The following is a 22097-nucleotide window of genomic DNA, read 5'->3' on the forward strand; positions in this document are numbered from 1 at the left end:
CATATCTGCCCTCAGCCAACAATACTGGTATCAGCTGGAGTGTGTGTTGGTTTCTGCTGGGAATGAGAGCAGCTCCTTGTCAATAAATACCGTGAGATTCAGATAAGACTGTCGGTTACAGCAGCCTGGGAGATCAAATAAGTCTCTGTCTCTAATAAGGACTTTGAAAAGGAAAAGATCTCTTTTATAAAAGAGATAAGTCCAATTATTTCCACATCAAAGTATTATTAATCATTATATTTGACCCAAAGAGATACTCCAGAGATATTGCTTTTTTTTTTTCCTACTTAATGTTTATGATGTGTCCCAAACCTGACTTGAACCCAGACGTCACACTTGCAGCGTGTGTCTTCTTGACTCAACCGAGGCCATTGTAAACAGTCACACTTGTGAGTCAATTGATTATCTAAGCAGGCTGCTGTTTCTGCAGATGAGAAATAAGTCTGTCTCCGTGTATCACATGCTGGTTCACACAGTTGAGCTCTCTTAGGGCTCAATCACGTCACCGTGTATTCATCTGTTCTCTGTGAAAACAACACCGCGTCCATTCAGTCTTTATCAACAGTCAGGGGAACACATGGCTTTCCCCACAGTGTTGGGTTCACTCGATCATATTTCCCTCTCTGTATCTCTTTTCGCTATTCTACCCCTACAACAAGAGAGGTTCTTTAGACCTCAAGCAGAACAGCCTTTAAATAAATAACCTTTTTAGAAAGGGCAACATTTTTATTTATTTGATTTGCCTTTTTTAAAACAGATTAAGGGTTATCGTAGCTCCATATAGATTCGCTCACAAAAACCAAAGAACCACCACTGAATGGAAAGCTCTTCCTTTCCATTCAGGAAAACAGACCTGTTTTTAGTAGCGTACGACAGTTCAGGAGCTACAGTATATGGGTTGAGGGTGGACGTCTTGCTATTTGCCATCCTACCTATTATTTCTGACTGTGTGTGTGTGTGCTTTTCAGGGCGCATGACTTTCTAACAACTGTTTTTGTTGGTTTCGGTTGAGCGTTTGAGTGTGAGAGGGAAAGAACGTGTTTGCTTTGCGTGGTTTTCCTCCGGCCGTGGAGGGCTTGCCTCAGCCTCCTTCACCATCAGCCAGCAGAACGGGAGGGAGACAGAGAAAGATTTATATTTAATGTATGGAGAAATCTATCTAACGCTGCCTTCAAATGGAACTTGTGAGCTTGTGTTTACGACACAGAGGCTAACGCAATGCAGGGAAATTGAAAGGCATAACGACAGAAGAAAGAGACGACGATATCAACATTTGAAACGGATTCAATACTGATTTTAGGCTACTAGCAAGTTAGCAAACAAAGCCACAAGTCAGCCGTTGTCTAAACTATAGTTTCATGCTTCAGCTGATTTCTGGAGCACAGATTAGACTAAATTAGGCTAAAGACCAGTGTCACAGCAACTTAAAGCACACGTACACACTACAAACTTTTTTCAGTTTCTTTTACTATCTTTTTTTTTTTCTCAAATTTGTATCCAATGATGGTGTTTTAGATTTGTGATAACTTGAGCTTCAAGCCTATGTACAGCCAGTAATCTGATAATCATGTGATGTGATATTATATTGGTTGCTACTATATTGCTTTGGCAACACATTTAATATCTAAAAATAAAGCACATGATGAATCTAGAGCTTGACCCTTGTGCAGACTTTTACAGCCAAAACACACTGCAATTTGCAAGTTAAAGTGTCAACCGTCATTTGAAGTTGTTTTTGAAATTCAAGGGAAATTTAGTGGCTGTTGAACACTACATGTTTTTAGAGTTGTGTTTGCATAAAGTCTGTTTGTAGGGTGGCATTGAGGTTAAAGACTTGAGATATGAGAGAGAGGGAGAGCTAGGCCTCGAACAGGTTTAGGGTTACTGAGGTGACAGTCTGTCCCAGCAGGTGGGAAAGAGGCCTGGTGTGTTTGTGTTTGTGCATGTGTGTGTGTGTGTGTGTGTTATAGGGGTCGGGGAGGTCAGTGGGTGGCTGCCTGGATTCCTTCATGCTAGTATTTAGCTAGGCCGCTGCAGACCCTGTGTTTTTAAAAATGACAGCTGCTAATCTCTCGTCCCGACGGCCCTCTGACAACCTGACTGACTGGAAATAGAGGTGTGGTGCACACGCTTGTGTGTGCATGTGAGATGCTGTCCTTCATATGCTTGAACATGAACTAAGCAAGCTGACACAGCAAAGTCCTCTTAAATAGCGTGTGGATATATTTGCTTTCCCCTCAGGATGGCTAAGGCTAAGACACATGATCTCTGGGAACTAATGTCAACAACAGGATAAATACACAGACATCTGACATGATGATTGCTCTACAGCTGCAGCACTTTGCCAAGTAGAAGTGTTTTCTCAGCCTTCTGATAACGGTGGAGGTGGCCTCATGCAGCCCTTTATATTGACTTCATACATATGTTCAACATTTATCCAGACATTTTTAGAATGTGAAGCATTATAACAAAAATATTAAATGAAAATGAAATACAATAAAAGGAGTTTTCACCAGAGTTATATCCTGGTATGGAGACACCTCTGAAACAACATTTAGGGAGATCAAATTTATGGAAAATATAATTAAACAAAAAACTTGGCAGATAATCTGTTTATTGAACAGAAACATGCTTGTGCTAACCAGTCATAATAGTTTCTGAGCTTCTCTGTACTATTCCGATTTCTCCCCCCTGGCATTTTGTCATAATTGAATTCAATAAAGTGTCATTTAAAAGGTTTAAAGGTTAACAGTTTGATCAAAAGACGTATTTGTACCATCGACTCCTGTCTCACGACTGTCTGCAAACCAGTCGAGCAGTTTGTGGAGCAGGTTATACTCACAGACACAGACAGAGGAAGGTTAAGTCAGGTTCGCAGTCTTTTTTCAGTCACGGACCCCTTACAAGATAGAGAATATACTGGGGACCCCCTCATGTAGGCTATGTCCCTTGGAATAACCTGATATAGCCTATTTTTTTTTTTACTGCTTAGTTATGTGAAAGAACAATACAAGAGATATGTGTTAGAAAGATATTAGACATGTATTAAACATATCTGCAGATTCTAAGAGTTATAGATTTGTTAGATTGGAATGCAATCTATGAACTTGTACGCTGTAGATTTAAAAATGTTAATATTATTCGTTAAACAATGAAGCCTTTTGTAAAATGAATAGAAAAATTATATCATGATAATATCCAGTTAGGACTGTGTCACCACTGAGGAGACAGCTTGCTATTGGTCAATGAAGCGAATATGTGTTCAACCAAATTTAACTCAATGCCATGAAGTTATGCTGGTGTTACCAGGTCTTTAAATTAAGGAATACAAGACAAACAAACAAATATTAAACCTAAACCTAAGATAATCAGAATTGATTTGTTTTTTGCTTGTTTGTTTTTGGTAGCTGGTTAAAACATAATTGAGGGTTGAATGGCACTGGGGGGGATTTTTGATTTATGATCTCAGTATCTCGACTTGCTTCACATTTAAATGACTTCAGAACAGTTTAGGTCTGTTTTAACAAGACAGTGCAGCTGTGCTGGCGCTTTGTTTATGTGACATCAACATGCTTGGGGGTAAGTAGCTCGCTGAGAGACACTAGACTCAGCTCTTACAGTAATAATACAGCATTCATCTCTTAGATAACATCTGAATTCCCTGGCGAGCGTCCAAATTAAAACTCACTGACACAGTTCCTTAACTCTGCCGCTATATATGCCACTAATCTACTACACGGCAGTCAAAGGGATGCAGGACTCTTATCCCAGCTCTTTGCCCACAATACCGGTTTTGATGTCTTTGTGTGCTTGTTCAGCACACAACGTAATGACAGCCTGAGTGTAGATGTATGTCCCTCTCCCACAGTCTCCTCTGTGACTCTGAGTCTACATGACGTGCCTGAGTGAGTGGCATAAGAGGGGTGACTGAGTTCACAGTGTGTGTGTGTGTGTGTTAGTGATAGAGAGAGAGAGAGAGAGGGAGGGAGGAAGGTGGAGATAGACAGAATAACCGGGGTCGGCTGACCACAGAGGAATTCTCCCTGCAGGCCTCAGGGCCCACAGCTGATCGCAGCACATGGTAATTAGCTTACCTCAGTGTACACACACACATACACACACCTACACACACACACACACACACACACACACACACACACACACACACACACACACACACACACACTAACAGACTCTTACAAAGCAAAAACACACTTTACACACGTCCACATTTATAGACTTTCCTGAAACCCATCTCTACACAGACATCTTGTTGAGTCGCACACACACACTGTCTGTCTATCTCTGTACTTACTTGGAGAACACGGCGGTGCAGTCGAATGACATAGGACTTTGTCACACACATGACATGGCAGTGTGGAAGTGGGTCAGGCAGTATTTGCAAAGCGCGCAGTGTTTGTTTTAACGTGTGCGGAGACCAGAATGGGTGGAGTCGGCCAAACCAGGGCAGACCAGGACAGTCGATGTCAAACTCTGTCAATGTTAGAAAAGTACACAAAGTCAAGGACGTTTTTTTTATCCAAAGTTTTATTCTTGCCAGGAGGGTAAAGTGTCATTTGAGGACACAGGACAAACATTTTTCAAAGAACAGTTAATCATCAACATGCATACTTACACAATCTGCATCACATTAGAATTACATCCTCTGCCTTATACAAATATCATCAGTTTTCAACATACAGTTAGGGCTTGATTAATCTGTCGATTATTTTCTCTAACTAGTTGATTAATCATTGCAGTTCTAAATACAATCATAATGTATTTATTTATTTAGATTTTAGGAAAAGAAAGTTTTTATTTTTTATTTTAAATTTTTTTAAATTTATGATACAATTTCAATACTTTTGTCAATTGTTTTTTTTATTGACTTACATAACGTTTTAGCTTTTTAATTAAAAAAAAATTAAGGTACTTCAAGAAATGACATCACAATGAGCAAAAATACCAATGCACTGGTGGACCATTTCTATTGCAGAGTTCAAAGGTTTAAGTGTGATCTTCATAAGACATAAAGCTATGCAGCTGTTTCTGTGTGAGTGTATGAACACAATGACTAGTGGTGGAATTGGGAAATTTGCGATGCAAAAAGCTAATACAGTATCTTGCCTTGGGCACCAAATTGGTCAGGGCCGGCTCTGTATGTACCTCTCTGTGTGACACGTAATGTGTGGTATTGAGGTGTTGACCATCATATGACCGGATCACTGCACTATAAAAACATAACCACATGATCTAGTATGTGCACACACGCACTGGTTCAATAGCAAACGTCTCACCTCCTCTCTCTTGACATTTCAGACCACACCCGTCTGTAGAAATGGCAACCGTTGAGTTGGACGTCATGGCCACCTTGACTCCACCCTCCTCTCCTCATAATGTGGTTCTAATTGATCATGAGACTATGGAAACACATAGGAGGGAGGACGAAAGAGCTAGGGAGAGAGAGAGAGTAAGAGATGGAGATACACTTGAACACAGAACCATGTAAACAGAGGTAGAAAAAAAAGATGGGGAGAGAAGGGAAAGTCCACCACTTAGGAGTTAATTGAATAACTCTTGACAACAATTTTTCAATTAGTTAAAACTGCAGGCTTCAAGACTTTAGACCTTTAATTGTGTGTTTGTGCATTATTTATGTGCTTAAATGAAGACTTCTAAGAAAAGTTTATGAATTTGAATAATTTTTTATTTCATTTTGAAATGTAATAATAATAATTTGACAAGACCTTTTCATGGCTCCAAACCGAGAGAGAAAAACAAGGTCACCAGTTCCTTCTCGGGATTTCCTTGTGACCTACCGTATAATATACTCCGCGTCACTGCTTACGTTGACAATACGTTGGCTGCGGTCCGCCCACAGTCCATGCTGCTCATATGAAAGTTACTATTCAATCACATACAGGGTATTCTAGTAGTAGCAGCAGGAGTCTCTGTCTGCAGTATCCTGTGCCAAACCTCTATATGATGCATCTCACTTTGCATAACATGGTCTACTGCTTGGGCCATGTGGTCTTGTCTAGCTCAGTGAAGTGGGCAACATATGACACAGTCACAGTTTCACTTTGGCTTGGGGTGGAGGCACAAATCAGATATCTCAAAACCTCGGTAACCAAAACTAAATTATATGACATTACATACCTGTTAATGTACCCAACACCAGCAAGATAACGATTTTGGTTCCCAGTGTAGCTTAAAGGAAAGATTAAACAACTAACATGAAGGCACATGGGATCACCAAATGACTCTTTTTAAATATAAAGTTTTAATGCTAGCATTATTGCTAACAACATACAATTGAATTGGTTTCACTCACTCCTCTATTTCCCCTATGGCTGTGACTAAAAGCCAGAAACTGATCTTTATTATCTATTCCAGATAAACAAAGTATATCTTTAACAATGTGCCTCTTTGTAATTCCACCAGCACACAAACACACCCAAACCCACGCGGACTCGCATTAAGCTCATGACACTGTCTAGCACTCAGGACATTCACATTACCCTCATTACAGTATGTGTCAGCCTAAGTTCAGAGGGCTGACCTTTTGCCCGTCTGACCTGCAAACTAAGCTAACATGACCTGTCTGATAGAATCACGTACGGTTGTACTGCTCATCTGATTTGTATCGTCAGGCCGGGCTGTTTCTAGGCTGCACGGCCTACTTGGACACTCTACATAACACTGTGACCTTCAGCATGACCCCGGGTGTTCCCTGGAGACACTAAAGGAAATGAAAGAAAAGGAACTGTGTGGGTGTGTGTACGATGTGAAAAGAATTGTTCAATCTCAGGGGTCAGTTGGTATGTGTCTTTCTGTTTGTGGTAGTTGTGTCATATGATTACATCAGTCAGACACTGAGTGGGCTTCTACATAAGCTTGTTGGCAATATGGCTACAAGTGTTTGTTTTTTTTAATTAGCTTGTTACAACCATGTTTTGAGGCATCTTAGCATCGTGCCATTCTATGAGTGTGTAAAGGTGTGTGCAACACGTTCTTATCCCAACTCGTCACATACTCAAGTTTTGTCAGACTCCTTGGTATCACTTTTCGGTCGCAGTAAACACCATAGGCTGTATATAAAGATGGCCGACGGGTCTCCAGTTCCTCCCACTGTACAGAAGTGAAGCCAAAATATCCCGGATACGGGAGCTGCCATCTTGAGATGTTGACGTCATTTGGAGCCAGAGTCTGCGCAGTAGTGATCGAGGTGCTCGAGCCGCAGTATCGCGGTCACCCGCCCGAACCAGTCGTGAGCCGAACACGGCCGTAGCTTGTCAAAGACAGAGTCACAGCTGTCAATCATGACGTCACACCTCCTTTTTATAGCATCAAATAACTAATTGAAACCAAACCGAAAAAATAACACTTTAAAATGACCTAAAATGACACAAAACATCTTTTGGAAAAAATGTATTAGATGTGTACTTTGACTTGTTAGTTTGGCTCATGTCCCATCCACTAACATGGAGGAGGCGGGCTTTATGACCTATACTGCAGCCAGCCACCGGGGGGGGGGAGTCAAGATTTTTTGGCTTCACTTTTGGGGAGCTGTCATGTTATCCATATTTATATACAGTCTATGGTAAACACATGGTTAACGTTGTGAATTAAACAAAAACACTTGCTTTGGTTTAGGCAACAAAACCACTTAATTAGGTTTTTGGGAAAAACAACACGGTTGGTCTTAAAATGACTACGTTTGTACAGTGAAAATGCGACTTGACGGACACGAAAAAACAGCTGATTGTGACGTGAAATTGAAACTTAATGCAGGGGACACAAACAGTGGTCTCCTGTGTTTTGGGCCCATCCACATTTACTGTTGCCACCAATGGGTTTACGTTGCAGTTAATGGAAAGCCTGGTGCGTTTCATACCGTCGCTAAAGGGTGCCTTGTGCGTTTGCATCACACGCCGATGGCTGTGACAAAGCCTCAGTATTTCATGCCCTGGGAATGAGATCAGGCTGGTGTGGTCATGCTTTTGTTTATGTGCTCATCACTGCAAACTATTTCCTTAAACCTCCATAATTTGCTTATCCAGGCCTCTATGTCTATTTTTAAACTGACTTATTTCTAAATGGACCCATTGACCAGCATTTTCATACATATGGCCTAATACATGCATCCATGTGACATTTGCATATGGTAAATTTGAATGTGAAACCACATAGGGACTGACATTACGGTTTAACCCTCAAAGCGCTGACTCATCTTAGCCCACTAGGGAGCGAGCCGTGTCGTGCTTTTGCAGCTTTGCAGCCTTTTATCTCTCTTCTCAGGAGATTCTGAATGGATTTATTTGAAACGGTATTCAGATTAGAGTGAAACTGAAAAGGGCTCTTGTCTTATCTGCCCCCTGATGAACTTGCTCTGTGACTCAGACTCTGGCTTCTCGCTCATTCGTGTCTGCACGCAACAATGCATAGTGATTATCCTTGTCCAAGCAGATGGCTTCTCTGTGTTTTTTGGGTAATTGAAAACATCCTCTGTTATCCCTACGTCGACTGAGGAGACAAAACTAGAAAGATAATACCAAAGCTTTCTGGGTTTCTGCTTGATGGGATTTTGTGATAATACTGCTAATTAATAATAACACAGGATATTAAAAATACGCTTAGGGGCAGCCATACATACTTATATGTTCACTCATGTATATGGTTGATGTACTGTATGTATGCAAGCAGTGTCCGTAGTTCGGATTCACCAAAGTCACATACAGCACAAATAAACTAACCCATCGAGGCAGTGGTAGACCAGCAACCCCAGTGTACTGCAAGGTAAAATTACAGGTTTTTTCAATATTGTCTGGTGGCTTTGGCGAGAGCATAGATGGATACAGTTCCCCGTCAGAAAGGGCTGTCTGATGGCAAGGTAAAGCAGTACAAATATACTAAATGTAGCGTACACTTAAACTGATATTGATTTTTTTAGGTGGGCCTTGCTTTTAGGTGGCTAAAATAGGTTTTGTTGCCGGCCCCGTCCACAGCAGTACATCGCTTTGCTCCCGTTCTGTAACTCCCGTCTGCTTCTCCAAACTCGGGGTGTGCTGACCATCATCTACTGTAGGTAATACACTGACTATGGATAAGTATCTCATATAACCCCATTTCAAAATGCCCGAACTATCCCTTTAAGTTCATTTTGTGAATACATCTACCAGTAAAAAAATGTAATGCAAGTCTTTTACTTGTAATACAGTATTAGTTCATTGTGGTATTAGCACTTGTGTGTACACTTCCATACAGTTCTATAAAGATTAGATAAAGTTTAAACTTGAAAGAAGATGACTGATGTTAATGGAGAAACTGCATCTGTAGACAAATAAAGAGGACTGAAGATGAGTAAACTCTTTATTACTCATATGGTGAAGATAAGACCGACACATTTACAAGATGACTGCATGTGGTGTCACCAGCTCTTCACATAATAATACATTTAGAGGTGACTCTGGTTTTCCAACCAGCAACTGCTCTACTCAATTAAAAGATAATACTTGACAAACTACATGACAACATGGTACAAAACAACAGATTTCCGTATGTGTCAAAGCACAGAATATGTTGTTGGCTATCACCTTGTAGTTTTTGTGTATGTGGGTGTGCGAGTGAGGCAGATTTTATACAATTCTCGATCCATATTTCCTGTATGCCTTGTACTGTGTCTGTGGCTACAGAGGCCCATTTGGGACAGAAAGCCCTGGGGGAGTGGAATAAAAGTTGGATATCTGGTCGTGGTCAGACCAGTCATAACCCATAATGCAGCGTGAGGAACATCTCTGGCCTGGGGAGTAAAAGGTTATGAGACAATACTCAGGCTAATGCTATTTAATATGGCGGGCAGCTGTCTATCTGGGCGTCTACCTGCCTGCCTGCCTGCCTGCCTGTCTGTCCGTCCGTCCGCGTCTAATATTACATCTTTTTTAAAATCTGGTGCTACATACCTGATCCGCGGTCTGTTTATGGAAACTCTATCCTCCCTGATGTGATTGCTTCCTCCTCTCAGGCCTCCCAGTCATGCCTGACTCACTTTATGAGCCGTCCCCGCGGACAAACAGGCCTTCATGCTTCACATAACGCTTTGTGTGCGTGTGTGTATTGGGAAAGTTTGACTTAATTGTTTGTGAATGTGCAACCGGGCACGTCTTGTGGTTTTGAAAGAGTGTTTTTGTGTTGTTTCAGGACACTTGAGATTCATCAGTGTGAGATATCACCGCAGTTTTTAGTGCTGTTTGCACGGAGCTCATGGATGCACACTTCTCCAGATGTCTCTCAGTCCAGTATGTAGGCCAGCTGATAAGAGCAGTGGCAGTAGATAAAGGAGTTATCGGACAAATATATGGGGGTGTCGAGGAGACTAATTTCTACCCATCAATCAATGTAGTCCTGCTTAATAATAACTGACACTCTGAGTTATATGTTATTCACCCTTTTAAACTCCCAGTGAGTGAGTTATTATGACCTGGCAGCTTGTTTCTGAACCAACAATGTGATTAGGTGACCGGGGCCAGTACAGTAGAGCTTAAGTTAGCTGTGAGAGGCGGTTCAGTTGCAGTCCAGAGTCCAGGGCTGATATGAGAGGAAATGAGGGCCTAGTTTAGCTTTTTAACCTAGAAAACAAACCAGATGATACAGTAATATAAGCCCTAGCTCAGCACTTCGACATGGAGTCATATGCACATAAAGGTTACCTGCCCTTGTGGTATCTTTACAGTTTCCAGGCTTGGGTACACACAGCAGTTTTGGTTAAAATCTAACCGACAACCTTTGCAATGTCAGCTTCAGTCTGTCTCATTACTGTAAACTCTAAAGAAGCAGCACACATTCACAAGCAGCATAGGGCCTAATGAAGAGAAACTCATCAAGGTCAGTGTTACTCTAAGAATGTAAATTGATGTAATTTAAATATACATTAAAGTCCAGATGCAATAGGTCTAACTTTAAGCTGTGCACAGTAGTAGACAAGGACTCCACTTCTTCTGTCAGCAATTTATTGCAAGGCACCAACATCTTCATGTTCACAGGGAAAAGTCCACAAAAGAAAAGATGAAGTAAAACTCATGGAAGTGCAGTAAAACAACGGCTATATTTTTGCTAAAACACAGAATGTTTCTTTTCATAGGAAAGTATATAAATTCAAGATGAACGAGACATTTTTAGGCAACCAAAAACGTTATAATTAACTTGTATGAACTGAAAACACACTGTGAAAGAGTTCAAGTTGTAAGATTAAAACACAGACAACTCCCAGGCCGGACAACACCGTGGTAGCAACCTGTCAATCACAAGGTAGCCATGCCCTAAAGCATACTCTGTTTTATGGTCTTTCTTAATCGAAATGGGACCATCATTTACTAAATGAGCATCATCATCTATTAAACTCATGTTTGCAATGTTTACTGAGGTAATAAATCATATGAGAAGTAGGGTCATTTTCTCATATAATGAGACTCTTCTTTTTGCAACCAGAGGAGTCGCCCCCTGCTGGCTATTAGAAAGAATGCAAGTTTAATGCACTTCAGCATTGGCTTCACTTTTCAGACCCGGGGGTTGCCCATTGATCTCAAATAAGAAAATGAAAAGAAAACAAGGAAATTGAATGAAAATGATATAAAAATTCCTGCTGGTTTGCAGCATTTAATACATTTTTACAGGATCATGTTTAAGTATGTCAGGATGGTGTGATAGAGTCTTGACTTCCTGATTCAACTTTGACCTTCTGTACTTGCCGTAGTTGTGCGGACACAATTGCTTTGCAATGAGGGATTATTACTAACGTTTTGGTTGTGCTCGCTCATGGTTTAACCTCCAAATAAAGCGGTGTGTAGATAATCTGGCTAAACAGTTGTTTGTTAACAACCGTGCTTTTCTTACCCCGTCTGGCTTTGTTGTAGCAATGTCACTGTTTTACCAGATTTCAGCAATTACATGAAGGCCAAACATAAAAATAAAGTTGTAATAAACCAGAATTAACCTGTAAAACCTACATCATCAGCAGTCAGAAACATGAAATGTCTGGCGAACGGGGTCACGGAGAGCAAACCTCACCTGATCTAACCTCGTCCTGCTGGCCTCCATGACGCAGCACTGCCACTCCATCCAGTATTCAGCACCATCTGTTGTCTGTTGCCTGGCTGGCGGACCTGGCTGCAGGCGGAGCACACAGTGGTTAATATGGAGGTGCTGGAGAGATGCATGTATGAGGGATGGATAAGGATAGAGTGTGGGGGCAGGAAGGACACAGATGGAATACATTGCATTGGAAAAAGTGAGTGAGTGGAAAAAAGGTGCATATTGTAAATTTGAAGATGCTCTTGGCCTGGACTGCAGCAACTGATCACATAACTGCTCAACATGTCAGTTATTTTTGTTAGAAAAAGGACAGATGAAGGCATAGCATTCACTAAAGGAAAAAGAGAGGGAAAAAAGAGGAAGTGATGTCACTGGAGAAGGACATTTCACGTCTGTTTGTTACCCAGACTCGACTCCAACCATGTATGTATGTGTGTGTTGTGTTGTGTGGGATAGTGAAAAGGCGAGTGACAGGCACAAACAGGCTAACCAAACACTGTGTGTGTGTAGGTGGGAGGTATCTGCCCCTCTCTATGTGAGTATGTGTGTTTGGTGGTGGTATGTGAATGAGTGTGTGTGTGTGTGCGTCAGTGTGTATAGCGTCCTGCTGACAGCAGTGTCCTGGCTGTGATGTGGACGGTTGAAGGCGCTGACAGGCTCGTGTTGTTTCATGGTCCTGCTGGGGGGCTGTTGGGACAGGCCGGAGCACAAACGTCCCCGCCTGCTCCCCGTTTGTCTCCGTCATGGCCGAGCCCTTGGGTTAAATATACAGCCGTTTGCACTGGTGTTGAATACTTTTTAAATTTAAAGCTGACCAATATTCTTATATTTACAAAGGATTAAATGGCTCTGTGTAACGTGAATGGTGTCACTCATAGTGACAAACCTACAGAGAATTATCGCCTGACTCTGCAGGTCACCCTCCAGCTCTTCAGAGCGTTTTAGCCATAGACTGTACATAAGAAGTGGGCGTAGTCACCGTGACGTCACCCATTGGTTTGTGGACTACCGTTTTGAAGCCTTGAGTTTGACATTTTGGCCATTGCCATCTTGTTTTCTTTGCATGTGCATACAGAGTAACGCTGCGCCGGGCAGATACACAGCTGACAACCTGCTAAACTAAACTAAACGGTGTGGTGGAGAGTTACTGGGAAAGTGGCTGCATGTGTCCTCGACAATACACGCAGCACCGTGGCTGCTACAGTAAAGCTATCTAATCAAAATGCAGCAGCAGGAGTGAGGAACCTCTGTCATATCAGATGTAAATCATGGCTGTTCCTACCTTTTAATAAAAATGTCTGTATCTGCAAACCGATAAATTTGTTAGCATCCCCATTTGTGCTATTGTTATCCTAGGTATCCTGCCCTGTGAACCTCAATGTATATTACCCATTGTCCCGGCCTGTCACGTTTATGTTTCACTGAAGGTTGTTAGGCGTTGTAAAAGTCAAAGTCATTTCCACCTTTCCTTGTGAAGGCTGCGTGACGATGTAAAGGGAACTTATTAACGGACGTACAGGACGTGTTCTGTGGAGGAGATGAGGGTTTATTTCATGGAAAAAAATAACCAGATGTGAAGCGACATTTACACGGAAAAGGTGGACATCTGATCTCAGCGGTAGCCTGACTGACCTGTATGTGTGTGCGATGATGTGTATGTGTGTAGGGGCAACACGGCCAGTGAGACGGCCAACAATCTTTCCATATCTGTCACATCCTGTTATGAGGAAGAACAGTAAAAAGGACACACAGAAATGTACTGTACACATTCATGACACTCTTAGCAAACCTTCTTAGTCGCACTTATGGCAAAAGTTCTAGTTGACTTGTCTTTTTGGCCATTTCCTTCCCATTTTTCTGTATTTCTGTACACAATTTTGTACATATGAAACTGAGTCAACCAATACTGCACACAGAGAGGTACATCTGCTTGTGGACTTCTTCTTTTGCGTACTCCTTTAAGCGAGCTGTCATCGCGTGCCGTCATCCACAACTGTCCTGGAGTCAGCGATGGAGCGGAAGGATGGAAAAAGAAAGAGAGGAAAGAGAAATGAGGATGAGGACGATGACAGATGTTGCGAACATCACCCCTGACTCAGAAGAGGAGATGGACGAGCCAGAAACTGACATTTGTCTCCAATTTAGATCCACTCTTTTCATCAGATTTCCACATTTCCCCTCATTCCATTTTCATTCATCATACTCCAGTGTTTTTGGTGAGAGAACAAGACCATTGCTTTACTAAAGGTTGCTCTATTATCTCACTTTTAGAGTTTTATCTCACGGGTCTATCTCTCACCTCTTCCCCTCTGCCCTTGGAGAGCACACTGTATGATAAGAATTATGCTAATTATAGCAAAGTAGGCCATTGTGGCCAAGGACGTCTGCCATAATAAACACTTAACAGCACGACACGGGCACCAGCGCACACTCATACACATGTATTGTGCTGGCCTGTTGAGGCTATCGCAGCAGAGATACTTGGCGGTGTTGTTTGAAAGAGGAGATAGTGGCTCTTAGAAAAGCTAAACTCAGCATGTCATCCATTCTGCATACAAGTGTGTGTGTGTGTGTGTTTACCGCGTGTCTGTGTGCAAGTGATAAAATCCATATTGATAGCTAATAAACTTTTTATTTCTTTATGGGTCCCTGTGTGATAGCTGTCGGTTGTATAGTGTGTTAGTGAGTAAGGCACTTGATATCACGTCAAAGCGTGTAATAGACCCGCCTGTCCACCGGAGAATAGCGTGTCAGTGTCACGTTTTGCTTACACGTATTTAGGTGCAGTACCAGCAGGGGACAACAAAAACACTTAGTTAGGTTTCGGAAAAACGTCATGGTTGGGCTTAAACTAAGTACGTATAAGTACGATTTAAATAACGATTGACTTGTGACAGGTATACTTGCTTGGTCTATATGTAGGTTGTGAGTGAGGTGACATTGTAGGGAAGTCTGTTTCTGTTTGGAATGCAGCCCAGGAGTCTGGGAGGCCATCTGGATTGAAGATTGACCTGTCATACCTGCGAATGATCTACAGCCTGCTGGATTCTAACACACGCACACACACACACACATGCACAACAGTTGTCGTCCATAACGCTTGCAGAGAGGAACACATCATACATTAAGTAGCATGCACAAACCTATAGCATACATACTGTGCATGCACACACATGACTCACACATAACCCTGCTGATAATCTCTGTGACCTTTACCATGGCGGCAGACATGTACATGCCAACACATGTACAGTACATGCAGACACACACGTAGACCTAAACACACTTACAGGTACATTTACACACAAAGGCATGCAGTAATATCCACGTACACACAGCTCAGCAGACCACTAAGTGCAAATGTTGACTTTTAAAGGTCTGATTGTTAATGTAATTTATAGGTACAGAATGTGCTGTATGGACATGGTTGAAACCATTGTTGTAAAGATCAGATATGACCGTGATGTATGGTTTTTCATGCACAGTGGAGGATAGAGGTGATGATAAGAGGTGGTACATTATGATCCATAAACCTGTGTTGATGTTAAACCTGAGGCTTTATGAGAACATGTCATAATAAGGTTTTTCATTGGATTTTTCCTTTCACCAGCACAGAGATAAGTCTGTGCTTATAGTGAGGGAAGTGAGGCTAAAGACTGCTAACACTAAGTTTTGGAGGGAAACACTGCAGCTGCATACAACAATGGGAAGAGAGGGACTTTAAATGGGGACTGTGCTTCAGTTTGTTGCAGGGAGAGTGTGTATTTTCCAAGCAATGGGCCTACGGAACTATGGACGTTTGCTTTTGGGACTGTCGGACAAATGGGATTTCGCTCTAATGGGCCATTTTTCAGACTATTTGATTTCGGACTAATGTGTCGTCGGAACAATGGCATGGTACCCGTTAAACGTTGCCAATAATGCCAAGAAACCCCTTTGTCACACATCCAATCTTTTCCTATTCTTTGTAATTGCCTAGTTGATACAGATACAGATACAGATAGCTTTATTTATTTATTTATTTTTCGTTCATTCAAGATAGTTACTCTGCGTTCAGCAGTTTAATGGCGGAAGGAATGAACGACTTGGAGTAGCGGTTTGTCTTTCTGGGAAGCGGTAGATAGCGCCGTCTTGAAGGCATTAGTGTTAACTCACTTGACAGGATGTGGTCGTGATTCAAAATATTTTTGGCCTTCTGGAGTCGCTCTGCTGGGCTCCAATGATTTTGGAGCAAACTTTCACAATAATGTTTAGGCAATTCCTGTCCTTCATAGACAAACCGTTAAACCAGCAAATGAATGAAAAAGTTAACAGGCCCTCAATATAGGACAAGTAAACAGCACACAGGATAGATCTACACACACCAAAGGAGTTGATTTTCCACAGTAAATGGATTCTCTGTTGACTTCGCTTAACAATTGACTCAGTGTTTACATCGATCTTGAGATGAGAGTCAAACACTGTGCCCAGGTACTTATAAGAGTCCACGAATTCAATATCTTCACCATGAATTATACTAGGACTGGGATTAACCTTGTTTTTCCTAAAGTCAATCACAAGTTCCTTAGTTTTTGAAACGTTGAGATCAAGGACATTTTTGTTGAGGGGGTAGGCTAGCTAAGCTAACCGGCTGCTGGCTGTAGCTTCATATTTAACACACAGATATGAGAGTGGCATCCGACTTCTCTTTTAAATCTTGGCAAGAAAGCCAGTGAGTGTATTTTCCCCAACTATTCCTTTAAAGTCTTGATAAAAGGATAGTGTTTTGCACAAAAAAAGCTAAGACTCTTGAATGAGTTCTGCAAGACCCCACTAACTAACTAAGTAAGTATATAAATAAATAAATAAATAAATAAAATCCTTAATAATGAAAATCAGTAGTGGAAGAAGTATGCGGGTTCTTTACTTTATTAAAAGTAACAATACCACACCGTAAAAATACTCTTTTACAAGTAAAAGTCCTGCATTCGAAATTCTACTTGAGCAGAAGTAAATAAGTATTACCAGCAAAGTGTACTTAAAGTTGCAAGAGTACTCACTATGCAAAATGACCCTTTTCAGAGTGTTAAATTATGGGGCCTTCAGGGCCCTGAAAGATGATATATTTTTGTATCTTGGGCACATAAGATTTTAATTTGTACAGACAAGTTATTATCATGTGCATGATAAAATAATTTTTTTTTCTGGGTAATTTACAACTTTATTATTCTTATGAGTACAAGATCAGCTTATGTAAATCCCAGCAGAGCTTCACACAACTCCAACCTGAGCAGGTCTAATCATATTTCATAGGTTGATCATATGTTTTGTATGTAAAATCAAAGTAACCACAGCAGTTAAATAAATGTAGTGGAGTAGAAGTATAAAGTTGCTAAATTGGATATACTCAGGTTAAATACAAGTACCTCAAAATTGTACTTAAGTACAGTACTTGAGTAAATGTACTTAGTTATATTCCACCACTAATAAAAACTGCCCAGTAACAGCCATGACTGGAATGCCACCAGTGAAACCAGTGAGGGTCAACGGCAGGTCAAGGGTCACAATATCACTGTGAGGGTGAGAGGAGGAGGAGGGAGAAGATGAGAAGAACAGAGTGGACAGATAGAGGGATGACTGAGGAGGTAAACGAGAGAAACAGAGGAGTGTGGCACACACGGGGAGGACGACACACGTCATTAACACAGCTGTGCAGAACTCCTGCGTCACCCTGTTGGTCCACGATGTGTGTGTGTGTGTTTGTAGGGTCATGGCTTAATGGGATGTTTCTGGCTGCATGTTTGTGTTTGTAGTGGCGTTGCTGGTCTCTAATGTGATTTGATGTATTGGTGTGTATGCATGTGTGTGTGTTTGTGTGTGTGAGAAAGTGAAAGAGAGAGCAACAGACACAAAGCAGCTAACTAAACAACAGCAAAAGGAGAAAGCTGAGTAAAAGTGCAGGTTTTCTCTAGAAATAGCAAAAGGCTTCACAGTGAAGAAACCAGATGGGTGGCACACACACACACACACACACACACACACACACACACACACACACACACACACACACACACACACAACCTTGTACGTTTTTCTCTGTGAGGACACTCATTGACATAGTAGAGTGCTGCTCTATTATCTTTTTAGTTAGATGTCTGGAATAAGGTCTACACAAAGGGATTTTAACGTTTTGTTCTACGATATAAAATACGTCAATAAATATCCCACTTCTGAATTATGAAGCTTTTACGTGTCTTAAAAAACAAGTGGTCACAGCACCACTCTATGCATTCCCTAGCCCCTTACCCTATACCATCACAACTAAATGCCTGACCCCTAACCCTCACCCTAACCTAAACCCAATTCTAACCTGAACATTAAAACCAAGTCTGAACCCTCAAACAGGCCTTTGAAGGTCTGTCCCAAAGTCCGGACAGGCCAAAATGACCTCACGCTCTAAAAATTTCCTCACTCTGAAGGCCAAAAACTCAAATTGCTCCTCACAAAGATAGCTCCAGTCAGTAAAAACGCTCAACTTTAATCTTGACATAAAGTTGGTACGTGCACTGAGAAGAGGAGGATTTTAGGAAGCGAGCGAAACCATGCGTGTGTGTATTTGTGTGTATGGTTTACGGCTGAGTGGTCATTTCAGTAGACACACTGGCACTTTGCATCCCCACCGCATGCATATAGGAGGCTGAGCCAGACAGAGCTGTCATTTCTAAACATAAACATGCAGTATGTAATATAGACTGTGTGTGTAGGAATGGAGTTGTGACACCGTGTGTGTGTGTGTGTGTGTGTGTGTGTTTGTGTGTGTGTCTTTGGCCGTCTGCTCAGTTTCAAGGACAGGTTAAACACTGCTGTCTTTTTATAGCACCAGCAATTCAGCCAGTGTGTGTGTATGTGTGTGTGTGTGTGTGTTTAAAAATATATATATATGTGATAGTGAGGAACTTAAGTGAAAGAGAAAGAAATTGTGCATTTGTGAGAAACGAAAAAGTGTCGAAAGATACTTGTGATGCTATCAGCTCTGTGATGGTGAGAAGATTGGGAGGGAAATAGTCATGTGTGTGTGTTTGTGAGCGAGTGAGTGTGTGTGTGTTTGTGTGTAAGCATGTACACTCCTGCATGTCCTTGGGCCTTTCAGCACAGCTTTGCGCCCTGCTGTCAGGGCAGTCATAAAAGCGCATGAATCAGCCCGTGTGTGTGTCTTTGCTCGCACACAGAAACACACACACACACACACACACACACACACACACACACATGCACACGCGCATACACACGCACACACACAGCTTATTTTTCCATTCAACTGTGAAAAAACAGACAGCGCTGTCAGAGATGACTAACCTGACCAGCATTTCACACACTCATTGCACTTGCCTGGGAAACAAACATATCACTGTTATTTTCAACATGTGCATACGTCTACTCTGGGAGGATATACTGTAGGTTATATGGAGGGCCTGTCAGGTGTCATTGCATCTAAATGGTTCGTTTTCGTATGCAAAACTTGGTTTGCTAATATGTCGGGGCTTTTACACAAACCTTCGGTGAGACGCCTACTGCACGCTCCACTAGTTAGCACAATGCTAGTGGAAACCTTTGGAAAAAAGATTAGCATAAAAATCGTCTTAGACAGGTAGGTCTTTTGGACCATGAACGGTGTTTCTATAGTAGTATTATGTGTCGTTTATATGCTGGTATTGTTTTCACCTTGTCAGTCTGTGTTTGTGTCATCGTGGAAAAATATGGTCCTGGAGACACTTACTGTAGCGGGAACTACCACAGAAAGGGTTTTCAGGTGTTTACATGACTGTCTGTGGACAGATTTTGTCACCACGATAGCATCACAATTCACAACAGTGCATGATGCCGTCACGAACCATTACAGGTGTGTAGGTGAGAGCAAAATGAAGGCAGAGTTTGAAGATGTGTGTGGTCCGAACAAGGGCGCCTTAAGTAGGGGTGTAGGAAGTGGGGAAGGGGCCATTGGTCCCCCTGACTTTACGGCCCTGGATTTGGCTGTGGCTGGTGTGATATACTATACTGGGGGCGGCTGTAGCTCAGTGGGTTGAGGGGGTCGTCCTTTAGCCGCAAGGTTTGCGGTTCGATCCCCGGCTCCTACTGTCTGCGTGTTGAAGTGTCCTTGAGCGAGACACTGAACCCCAAGTTGCTCCCATGCAGCCCACTGCTCCTTAGGATGCACCGATACTGGATCGGATATCGGGTTGATACTGACTTAAATAGCTGGGTCGGGTATCAGTGACAATGGTGTCGATCTAATTCAATTTATGTTTATATACTATTTACATTATATACTACATATATGTAAACTAGCACATTAGCTAAAATGATATGGCTGGTCCTAGCCTAGAGTAGTGATTAGCATACTAACATTTTATTTTGATGTTTTTTTACAAGGCGCTAGTGCTACATGTGTGCTTCTGGTGTTGCTTAAGCTGAAAAGCACAGGTGCAAATAATTATAATAATAACAATAATAATGGTTCCATTTTTATTGAATGTCCCTGTAAGCCTTGCCAGCCAGCTAAGTTATTAATTACACCTGTGGTTTTCTGCTGTGACATACCAAAATGCCTGCTGAGAAAATGGGACCATGGTGTACTGTATTGCTGTATTTCTTTTGCTTAATTTCCTGCTGGACGAGCTCGTAAAGTTCATGTTAAATAATAAGGTAGGTCTGTATCCATGGATTCGCTGGTCCAATAAAATAAGTTGCCATTAACAGCAGCAAATCTTTGTTCCCAGACCATGGACTGTGTTTGGTAACCTAATGTCATCACACTGGCAGCTCTCACATTAAAATGTCATTCTTGGCATCAGCAGCAACTTGTATAATGATTACTCAGCTTATAATTGCGCTGGTACTGTTTATAGATTTATAATTACATGACTAGCAGCACCTGTCCTCCCTCGATCCCACTGTTACACCTCTCTCCATCTCGTTTTCATTTCTGCAGCTTGGAAAAACACCACCGGCTCAGAGCTCGGCTGTCTCTGCTATGCCTGGAATGACAGAAATGGCTGCTTGTCAGTCAACTGAGTCACTGCAGTACACCCGTTTCCTTGGGCATTAAACAAACGGAGGCTCTGCCCCTTTAATTAAACCTTTAGGCCCACGCTGTGAGTCAAAACTAACATTAAAGCTTCAACTCAGGTTGCTTTCTTTAGTGTGTTTTTTAAGGAACTTGTTATTGTCTGCGATTCCTTGTTGAATGTTATTCAGAAAGGCAGTCTTGACGTGTGGATACAGATCACGGGTTCTGACTGATTTATGTGTGACATGTCTACCCTGTGACAGACAAAAGCACTGTATGTGATTAAACTGAATAATACAAATCAAACACTGCCAACCGCAAGTTGATACATGTACCTAGTGATCCACACCCATTCTGTGTATCTCAATAGTTCCTCTTAAAACACTGCTGTCTGCTCCATGTTTTATCTTGTAGATTCCAGGTCTGGGCTAAGTAGAGACCTTGGATATTGTCACAGGGATGAAATATGAGCAGCTACAGGTATGTTCCTATTAGGTGAGAGAACACTGTGGTTATTAAGTCGGCCTGATAACAGGAATGAAAAAGAAACCCTATTATCTTAACACCGTCAGTCATCTCATTTACCTGCACTTGGCTCTCAAAGTGGTGTTTTGGGTGTTTTTGTTGTCCACAAGTTGTCAAAGATGTCGGGTCATAGGCTCAACTGGGTGGAGAGATGTGGAACAAATCATACCTTAACCGAAGTGAGTTGTTAAAAGTTCTGGCCATGGCCAGTGGTGGAATGTAACTAAGTACATTTCTTAAACTGGGTGGGTATTTCTGGCATAGCACTCAGCTGGTTTAAATCCTACCTAAAAGACAGGGACTTCTTTGTGTCTATAGGTAATTGCAAATCTGAGCTGAACAAAATCACATGCGGAGTTCCCCAAGGCTCCATCTTGGGGCCTCTTTTGTTTAACATCTACATGCTCCCACTGGGTCAGATTTTTGAGAACAACAA

The 22097-nt window shown here is 41.8% G+C and overlaps 1 long non-coding RNA gene across 1 annotated transcript; it reads right to left on the reverse strand.

The window, feature by feature from the left end:
* Positions 1–20081: 20081 nt before the first annotated feature.
* LOC141774336 (uncharacterized) lies at positions 20082–21896 on the reverse strand. The gene is made up of 3 exons (XR_012595304.1): positions 21722–21896; positions 21486–21624; positions 20082–21104 (listed from the first exon to the last, which is right to left on the reverse strand). It is a non-coding gene; the product is annotated as an uncharacterized LOC141774336 (long non-coding RNA).
* Positions 21897–22097: the final 201 nt, after the last annotated feature.

Source organism: Sebastes fasciatus, chromosome 9 (genome assembly GCF_043250625.1).
Source record: "Sebastes fasciatus isolate fSebFas1 chromosome 9, fSebFas1.pri, whole genome shotgun sequence".
In the NCBI taxonomy this organism is placed as follows: Eukaryota; Metazoa; Chordata; class Actinopteri; order Perciformes; family Sebastidae; genus Sebastes; species Sebastes fasciatus.